The sequence below is a fragment of the Catharus ustulatus genome, chromosome 13 (genome assembly GCF_009819885.2).
Source record: "Catharus ustulatus isolate bCatUst1 chromosome 13, bCatUst1.pri.v2, whole genome shotgun sequence".
Classification (NCBI taxonomy): Eukaryota; Metazoa; Chordata; class Aves; order Passeriformes; family Turdidae; genus Catharus; species Catharus ustulatus.
Window position 1 is genome coordinate 10,095,775 of NC_046233.1, and position 10,072 is coordinate 10,105,846.

Consider the following 10,072-nt stretch of genomic DNA (forward strand, 5'->3'; position numbering starts at 1 on the left):
AGCGGGCTGTCCCTTGGTATTTCGGGCAACTTACCTTTTTATTTTTATCTTTTTCGGTTTCTCCGGGGTTTTCCTGGGGTTTGTTCTTTTTCTGTCTTATTTCTTAAAATAAAAAAATCCCAAGCTACTGTTATAGATAATAACCGAATCAAACACAATTAAATAGTAAAACAGCAGCCAAAAATACGGTCTTGGGAAGCCACAAACTAAACGGGACAGCACCGAGCGCGGGAATCGGTGCCGGCTGGTCACACACGCTGATCTGACCTCTACGCATCAGACCACGCTGTGTTCACACTGCCAGCCCGGGGAACCCAGTTTTTATAACAGATTTTCTAGCCTGAGGCAAGAGTTCCCTTTGTTTCTGCTGAGAATTCTCATATTCAAATTTAAACCTTTTCTTGGTGCTGCCCTGGACATAAGTCCCTCCTGCGCGTCAATGAGGGCTGTGTCTGCTCCCTATTGATGTGTAAATTCCTTGGGAGTGCTGTTTTATCACTTACAGGTGGAGCTGATCGGCTCTGATATGGGGTACTTGGCAGTTCTTTATCGATGATCTGTCCCGCCTGGTTGTCTCAGGATCGTTGAGCTAGGTGTGTTGAAATGCTAATTAAGGCCTTTGTCCATGGCTTCGGGTGTGGGTGGCAGTGGCTGAAAAGTTCTTTTACATTATTTATTTTATACAACTTTCTTATATATAAACACGAATTATAACAACACATATCACAATCCCTCTCCTTCTATATAACCAAATTAATTTGTGCTCCCTTTTTAATTTTCTTCAGATTTATCACTGCTATTCCATTCCTTCATTGACTCTTCTCGATAATTTATGTAAGGGAGATATTTTTTCCTATTTGTTCTTCAAATTTTGTAAGTGCCTTTACTGCACTGGTATTTACCTTTCCTTCTCCCGATTTCAGTAATTTGGATGCTTTACTATTCACTCTTCCAGATGTAAGTTCTGGGTCCATGGGCATAGCGGCTATTTGCATGCTCTGCACTGAGTGTATTAACTTGATGAAACAAGGTTGATAGGAAGATTACTTCAGCTACTGAGCACAGGATAAAAATACAAACCTTTTAGCATATCAGGCACCCCTGCACTTCCTGTTTAGCTAATTCATAAATACCCTTACACCCGAAGAATTTCAGAAATTGTTCTGCCAGAGCCTGTGATCCCCAATGTGTTTGCAAATGTAGTCTCTAGAATTTTTCTGGTATAATCCTTAGATATTAATTCCCTCTCATCTGGTAATTTCTACTTACCTTCTTCTAATGTACCTATCTTTTTTTTTTTCCCCTTCAATCTCTTTTTGGGAGGGACAAGGGGGATAACCCTGAGTCCTGCCTTCTCCGAGTTCTGGGGTACTTACCGTTAGTACTGCTGCACTTTTTGTTTCTTTATCTGCTAAATTGTTTCTTCTAATCCGAAATTGTATTCCTGTTTGATGTCTCTTCACATGCACGACCGAGATTGCTAAAGGTTCTGGGGGGTCCTGAGGAGGTCTGGGGGGCTCAGAGGGATCCTGGGGGGGTCCTGAGGGGGTTCAGAAGGATTTTGGGGGGCCCTGAGGGGTCCTGAGGAGATTCAGAGGGGTCTGGGGGGGACCTCTCCTCATTTACACAAGTGAGTGTTTCTCCCTGGCCGAGCTCAATTTTGGCTCCAAGCATGGCATTTGCACTACTGGGAACAATATCCAAGAAGTCACGACTGACAGGAAACTTCTAATTGACTGTGATGTGATTCATTGGGAGGCTCACACCCTCTGAGTTAAAACAGCATCACTTAAAAAAAAGAAATCACTGAAACCCCCAGGTTGTCTGGCAATCCATTGCCCCAGGAGCCTTGATGGGCTGCTGTGATAACCATGGAAATACATTGTGTCATCTCATTTTGTCACAGAAGGGAATAAATTCCTGAGCTCCACCCCAGCCTGCAGGGATGGTGGGGGGCGAATCCCACTTTTCCATCTCCCTCTCCAGCAGGGCAGGGTGGAGATGTGACTCAACATCACACTGCACCCCTGGGAGCATCCTGGGAGTGGGGTCAGGGACCACAGAGCCCCTGCTCAACTCTTCTTCCCAGGGGATGAACCTGAGGCAAAACAGGTGCTTGACCCACAGCAACATCAGGGCGACAAAGCTTGCCCTGCTATTTCCCAGTGTATCGTTTTTGGGTTTTTAACACCCCTTTGAAAGCGGTGCAGCCAGCTCAGCTCTGCCTCTTGGATGCTGGCAGGCTGCCAGGCTCTCATTAAGCCTGCTGTTATGGCTAATGCTGGTGGCAGTGTTTCAGGGCACCAGCACAGAGGCTGTGGGAGTGGGAGCAGGAGATGAGGTGGCTGCAGAGCTGTGTGGTGACTTGGATGTTCTGGCTAACACACCAAAGAGTGTTGATTTTATCCTCCTCACTGATCAGATCAGCTTGTGAGCACAGATCCAGCCAGGCTGTATAAAAACTCCTTTTCCTGCAGGGAAGAGGACAGCTGAGAGCAGAGAGCATGGGTTTGAAACCCCACTCCTCATTTTGTGGCACAAAAGTGCTGCCAGAGAGCTCTGAAATTCCTTGGTACCCAGGTGAGTGCCCACAGCACAGAGCCAGCTCTGCAGGCTCACACTGCACTCACCCACAGCCTGTGCCAGGGGCAGCCTGCACCTGGGAATGGGCCTGAGCTGGGCTCCAGCCAGGGGACAGGAGCAGGGACTGAGGAGGGGACAGCTTCAGCATCTCTCCCTGTGCTCAGCTCACACTGCAGGTCAAGTCTGGATAATTTTCCCTCCACTTCTGAATTTGAGCAGCTCAAATTCACATCATCCCCCATCATGTGCATCCACAGAGTTGTGGCCAGGTACATCTCACTGCTACAGAGCCTCTTTTGCTGCAAGTCATGACTTGATTTCAGTGCATTCTTCAGCCTCACTCCTCCTCACACAGCTCCCAAGAGCACAGTTCTGTTCCTCTCCTCTCCACGCAGCTGCTGCCATTGTGCAACCCCAGGACTGAATTGCAGTGCCACTGTGCAATGCCCATGCACAGGACAGGATAGCGAGGCACAGCCAGGAAATCCAATCCCAAATCCAGGTTCCTGCAGCTCCCTGTCCCCCCAGCCAGCTGTGGATGCTTTGGAAAATCAGCCTCACAGTGTAGAACATGTTGGGATGCTAGCTGGGATGTGGGACTCTGCCACCACCAAGTGATCAGTGCAAAAAAGAGAGAACAGCACTTGTTTAATCCCAGACTGGTGCCCTGTGATTTGTATTCTGCCTCTTGATCCAGCAGCTGTGCCCTGCTGCCCCTCCTGATCTCCATCAGAGCAGTTCATCTCTCCCTCAGCCCCACAAGGCTGAGCTGATCTGCTCTGCTTACAGATAATGCCATGGACAGAGCCATGTTGCAATTAAACACTCTCTATGGTTCTATGCTAATGAGAAGCAGGAACAGAATGCACAATGGCAGATAATTACAGGTGAGCAATTACAGACACAATCTTCCCTCTTCCTTGTCCTTGTTTTTTTATTTTCCCACCGTTCCACACTTGCTGAGAGCCTGACACAGTGCCCAGAGCTCTGAAGATGATGAGCAGAGTAATAAAAAAGCCCTTTGAAGCACATCCCTGAAGCTCCCTGAGCCCTGATCATCCTTCATGCCATGTTTCTGCAGCCCTGCTGGCCAGGGTAGTGAGCAGGAGGTCCACTTCAGGTGGTCTGAGCTGCTAAAAGCCGTGTCATTAAAAAACCCCAACTTAATAATGACAATTGAATTGAAGGAATATTGTGGAATATTTCCTGCTTGTTTTCAAGAGGGCTTGTAACTTGCTAAAACTTTTTGAAATCCAGCTGCTGTAAATAGCAACTCATGTGCTTTCCCAGTCGCTTACCTTTCTTGCTCAGTACCAAGTATCTATTTAGGAACTGGTTTTCAAAGCATTGTGCACTTTGCACAATTAATTTGGGGAAGTCTGTGGTGTGTCCCAATGCTCAAAAAAAGTGCTCTGAAAAGCTGAGGAGATCACACGTGCAAAGTCAACCTATAGAAACAAATAAGCACATTTTCATACATGCAATCTCTGGCAGGAATGCTTAGAAATCATGAAGTGTTTTAAAACAATGCCATAATATTCTTAAATGCCAAATGTCACATGAAATATTATTCAGTATCACTTCACTCTCTCCTTCCCAACCTGCCTGCAAACAAGTGGGATCTGCACAGCTTGACTGTGGGTGCTGGGAACAGCATCAGCTGTGAGTGGAGCATTATTAACAACTGGAATTATTAACTCTGTTTCAGAAAGCTGTTCTGTGCCTCTACACACGGTAGTTTGGAAGATCTTTTGGAAAATTCATCTTGCACCTGATCCCTCCCTTTTTAAATGAACCACATCATGCTGTCAGACAGTGCTGATGGACAGCATAAAGCAAGGAGAAAGGGAAATAGCACCTGAAATGACAGGCAGGGGCAAAACTTTTAGCCACCAGGAAGATTCTGATGGTACCTGGCTCCAGTTTGGTCCCCTCCTCTACTGCCAACCTTCATCAGATAATACTCTGTGTGCAGTGTTGTCCTCTCTTCTGTCTTCATATATCTTATGAGAGAGGGAATGCTGTTATGTGCTAGTTGTACAGAAATTGTAATTCCTCTCAAATACAGCTTGAAAGTAGGGATTTCCTAAGAGCATCCAACAGCTTCAATCAGAAATAGGCTTAATGTCATCTTGCAACAGAATCTGTGGGTGTGACATAGTTACTGCAACCAGAATTAGCTTAGAAAGCTATTATTGACAGCCATGAATTTTTTAGTATGTATTTTAGCAAGCTTTGCTGCAAATGGGCAGAGTGACCCTTCCTCCTTTGGGGAATGTGTGCATGTTCTTAAGCCTGATGGACACAAGAAAAAAAATTGAACATGAGTTCAAAAGAAGAGTAGCTTTTCCACTATTTTACTAAGAGATACCAATAGATATATTTTCTACACTGGAGATGTAAAAAGGAAATTTCCAAAGGAAGTTGGTTTATCAATTTCATTGGTAAGTGACTGTGGATATTTTCATCCCCTGAGCAGGAATTATAATTTACTGGACTGTATATGTTGTCTGTGGTTTCTGTGTGGTTGGCATAAAAGACAAACATGCCCTTTAAGGAATTGCTCAACTCCTTGTGATTTACCCGTTCATCTGTCCACCCTTCTTTCACCATCTGCTTCTTCCGCTGCGGACATGCGAAGTTGCTCCATGCCTGCAGCAAAATGCAGCCTGGATGGTTCACAGTCAGGCTTTTCCATGCTGCAGAGTTTTCCTGTCTTTGCAAGCAGGGATGGACTTGCCTCTTTGTCAAGGTGTAGCCCTATAGAGAAGTTGGGTTTTGTATTCCACCTGCACGTCTGCAAACTCCTCTGAGAAATTCAGACTTGTATTTCTTTGTCTCTACGTCTGGCATGCCAGGCTGGAGGAAGTGCCTTGTTTTTTGTCTATGGAGAATTCAGGACAGAGGTAAGGCAAGAGGGGAATATGACAGCAAAGGGGAGATTATAATCGAGGGGATGGCCATGTGAAGAAGTTGAGTTCAATGCTCCTTTTTCTGCTCATTGATATTTTTAAAGCTGCAGGATCCATTCCAAAACTTGTGCCTTTTGCTTAAAAGAAAAAATTCAGTGTAGCTTTCCCAAAAGAAACCACGTTTTCAGCTGAAAGTCCTAGTCTAGATGCTGTTAGTGGATGCACACCTGCTTTGCTTACTGCTCTGCCTTTAATCTGAACCTGGCCTAACAGACCTTTTATGATGGTAAAGCTGTCTATTAAAGCATCTACCAGAGCATAACATTTGGGAATTTTAAAGCTCATGTACCTACTTTATGGTCTGTTTTTCTTTTAAAGAAAATGCTGGGCTATTGATTGTGTCAGGTAGAGAGAACACCAGCTCATAGTAGCTGTAACTTTCCAAAGAGGTTACTTTCTAGCTGTGAGTTTAAACCCTGTTATTTATGTTCATTCAGTGTCACGATGATGATGTAAGTCATATTTATACCACTTCTTGTAAAATGCTTCTGTTTGTATCCCTTGTTTGAGCTGAATTATTCTGAACCAGCAAAGTCATTGCACCAGATTCAGCTTTTCTGACATGGTGGCAGAAATCTGGGCACTGTAGCACATTACCAAGCTACTTTGGAGGAGGAGGAATAATTTATATTTACTAGTCTTTGCACAATAATGTTGAATTGCAGTTGATGCTTTTTTAACGTACACTGGTTAATGTAACTTTTTAACGTATAATGGTGCCATTAAAATTGGAACTGAGTGGGATTTCAATTCAGTACAAAGCAGCATGTTTTTTTCCCTTAGGCCAACAGAAATCCCTAGCCTGAGATCTTTGATTTGTCTTCTCAGGTTAGAAATGCAGAAATGCAAACGATGTGACTGTTTTGAGGATATATATATATATGTATATATGTATACATGAATTTTGTTCTGTGCTTAGGAATGATCTTTGAATTGCACTTTGTGATGCAGACATGAAGACATCACTTCGGTACACTTACTGTTTATGGAGGGTCTGGTTCTTGACACTGAGCAGAAAATGGGCTGATATAATAGAACAAATTATCCCTGTACATGTGTTTTCCTGATGCATTGGAATGATTAAATCTGTGTACTTGGGCAGGTCGCATCTCTGGCACGGGATCATTTTTACCTTGATGCACCAGAGAGATTTAAATCAGCATAATCAGGGATGGGGTTTCTCTACCATATGGGCATTGATTACCTAGTAGTCATCTACCATCTGCCTGCATAGATGGCTAAGTGGCAGCCATGGCTAATTTATTAAGAGAACAAAACTATGTTATATATATAATCCTTCTCTGATACTCTGGTAGTGAAAAGCTGCTTTTAGATATTTTAGAACTAAGGGATTTTTTTTCGCCCTCTACTGTAGCTCAAAGCCTTGGTCTACTCTAGTTTGGATTCATCTACTTTCTACAGTGAGATTTATCTGCAATAAAGTGTTCTTTCACTATCCATCATCCTGTAATTTATTCCAAAAACATGAAGTGAAATACATAAGTTGTCTTTCTGGACAAAGTAGAGTGCTGTGCGTGTTTGACGAGAGCCTTGCAAGGCTGTTTAAGGTAATTTTCCCAGAGAAAGAGAGAGCAGCGTCTAAGAAAGAAAGGAATAGTTGCGGATGGCTCTCCCAGCTCCCCTCCTGCAGCGATGTCCCGGAGGTGTCACCGGCGCCGGCGGAGGGACCTCAGGGCGGTAGATGGCACTGCGAGACTGTTACTGCAGCTGTGTGATTCCCGTCTCTGCGACACCGGGAGCGCTCGGCGGAGGAGAGCTCGCATCAACGAGTGTCTCCCCTGCACTCCCCTGTCATCTCGCCAGCACCGGGGGCAAGTTTGTTTCTTCTCCCCACTCCTCTGGTCTCATACATGTAAATTTAGGTGAGAAATAAGATAAGTGGAGAACCCAGAACTGTAAGAAGAGCTGATCACAGATTTCCAGGTACCAGTTTAAGTTTGATGAGAGTTAGTGGGACCAGATTTTTGTGTTCTGCTTTGCCAGCTGTCTGCAATAAAAGTTGGACAAGTGCTTGTACATTGAGTGGCATGAAAAGCACCCATCCTTTCAACCTCTCAGCTGACAATGGCTTTGCAAGGGCTGAGATCGAAGATTAAATAGGTAAGGAGTTCTCCAAAAGGGTTGTTAGCTTTCCAGGACACCAAAGCACATATCCTAACAAAATCAATGTTCCTCTGGCTTGAGTGAGCCCTGTCCTGCTGTTGAACAAGCCTTCAGCCCCTAATACAAAGGCTACTCCCTATAAAGTACTAGGCTACTCCCTTCCGATACAAATGTTACTTAAAATAGAACCCCAGAAGGCACCAAAGCATTGCTATATGTGTCACAAAAGCTTAGAGTGATTGTGGATGTTATTTTAGCTATAATTGAGGAAAGAAATATTGAGTCTCTGTGCATATAGAGAGCTCGAAAGTATGTGTGGTGCTGCTGCTATTAGTCAAATATAGACAAGTGGAATGAGAACTAGAATAATACTTCAAAATGAATAACTGCATCAGGCAAAAGTCCAATGATTTCTTTATTAAAGGCCTTGATGAGCACCAGGCAACTCCTCAGCTATACCAAGGAGCCATACAAAATGTGAATTCCAGTATTTTGTGAAACACTGGAGGAGGGAGCCCACAATGCAAGGAAGTGAAGGGGGCTTTGCATTTTTTAGCTCTTGCCCACAGTGCTTGTTTCCTTGCCAGCTGGTTTAGGAGAGATCAGAACACTGAAATGGCAATTATTGTATTTTTCTCTCCTTTTGAATGTACATGCAAATTTACAGAGTGTTTCCATTAGACTAACAGTCAATATCAATGATTTACAACTGTCTTGATTCCTTCTCTGATTTGAAATAGACTGCAGTCATTAATGTGCTACTGACAGCTGGAGCTGGGTCACAATGGGAGGGACGAGGAGGCAAGACAGTCACAGTAATGACTTTTAACATATGTTGACAGAGATGTAGTGTTGCTTTCTGCACCCTACTCTTTGCTTGAACTGCTTCTGTTCATCAACCAGAAAAAAGAAAACCACCTATTTTTTTTTTCTGATGGCAATATTGAAGTTAGTTTTCATGAGATTCAAACAGTCATGTGCTTTACTGAGAGATGGATAGATAGTGTTTCTCTGCTTACTATCAAGTGCAGTTTCCACGACTTCTGGTTCATAGGATTCTGATATTGTTGGATCAGCAGTACCAAACTATTGGGAGTCAAACTTGCCAGCTGCTACCCTGAGAATGACTGTCCAGAGCAGCTGGATTGGCTTTGACTTCCCTTCCACTGTAGTTCTGAATGGACTTCTGGGCATGGCAGATACTGCAGTCATGTTAATAAAAGGCACAGAAGTACTTCCATTGGGCATTTCTTTCATGGTTGTTAAAAGACACTGAGCTATTCCTGGAAGAAATGACAAATCCCTGGTGATCAACTTTTTTTTACTTGCACAGCTGGTAACCAAGAAAAATGCAATTTGGGAGTGCAGGAACAGCTTAAAGATTGTAAAGAACAATTTGTCAATCAGGAAAAGAAAGCAAAATGTAGAACATGTCCTAATGGGAAACCTTCCCAGGCTGTCTGGTACCTGGCATTCTGGGCGGTGCAGAGCCAACTATCCTATACCTGATAGCTCTTTCACTTAAGTGATCTGTAAAATTTCCCTGGGGCACCTCTGCAATGAGGAGCAGAGATGAATCCTTACATAGCCAGAGGCAAATCTTGCTGCTAAGTGGATGCCTGCAATGAAAACCTCTATGTAGCAGTGGGATGGTTTGGAGATTTCTGCTGTGGGTAGACGGTAGCAAGCACAGTTCTTGCTTGAGAGGGTAATGTGGCTTTATGAGGGTAAATACTTGGACAGGGTGCAAATGGTGACGTTTTATTAGTGATGCTGTGTTTGTCTAAGGCAAAACATGGTGGTGTGTGCAGGGGAAAAACTAATATGATAAAGGGAAGGAGAGTGTCCTGAAAGCAGTTTTGAAAGAGAAAGAACATGTTTCCAGCAACTCCATCTTCAACCAAAAGTAGAAAATGGCTCTTCATTGCTGTGACTGAGTTCAATCTTGTTTTTAAATTCTTCTCTCTTCCAAAGTAATACTCCAGATCACACAGCAGCTTCACAGTGACCCAGACACAGCTGTCTACTGGCTGAGTTGAGATTTTCACACAAGGTGGGACTAAAAGTATTGTCCCTTATGTTGCATAGTTGTGAACAAATATTAACAGTATTAAACAGTTGCACCAACTGCTAATGCTTCAGACTCTGCTGTCTGCTTCAATGTGGAGGGTAGTACACACAGCAACATGTAGCATGTGAGGCCACCTTGGATTTTGAATTTCTGACATGTTTCAGCAGCCTGGAAATCAATAGGCAGCAGCTGCAATGGAGCTGGGGGCACTGCAGGGCCCTCAAGCCTGCTGTTAGCAGGGGAAGGGGCACAAACCTCCGAGTCTTGCTTTAACTTTGATGGTTTGGGGAGTGAAGTGAGGAAGATGCAAAGCTTCTCTGTC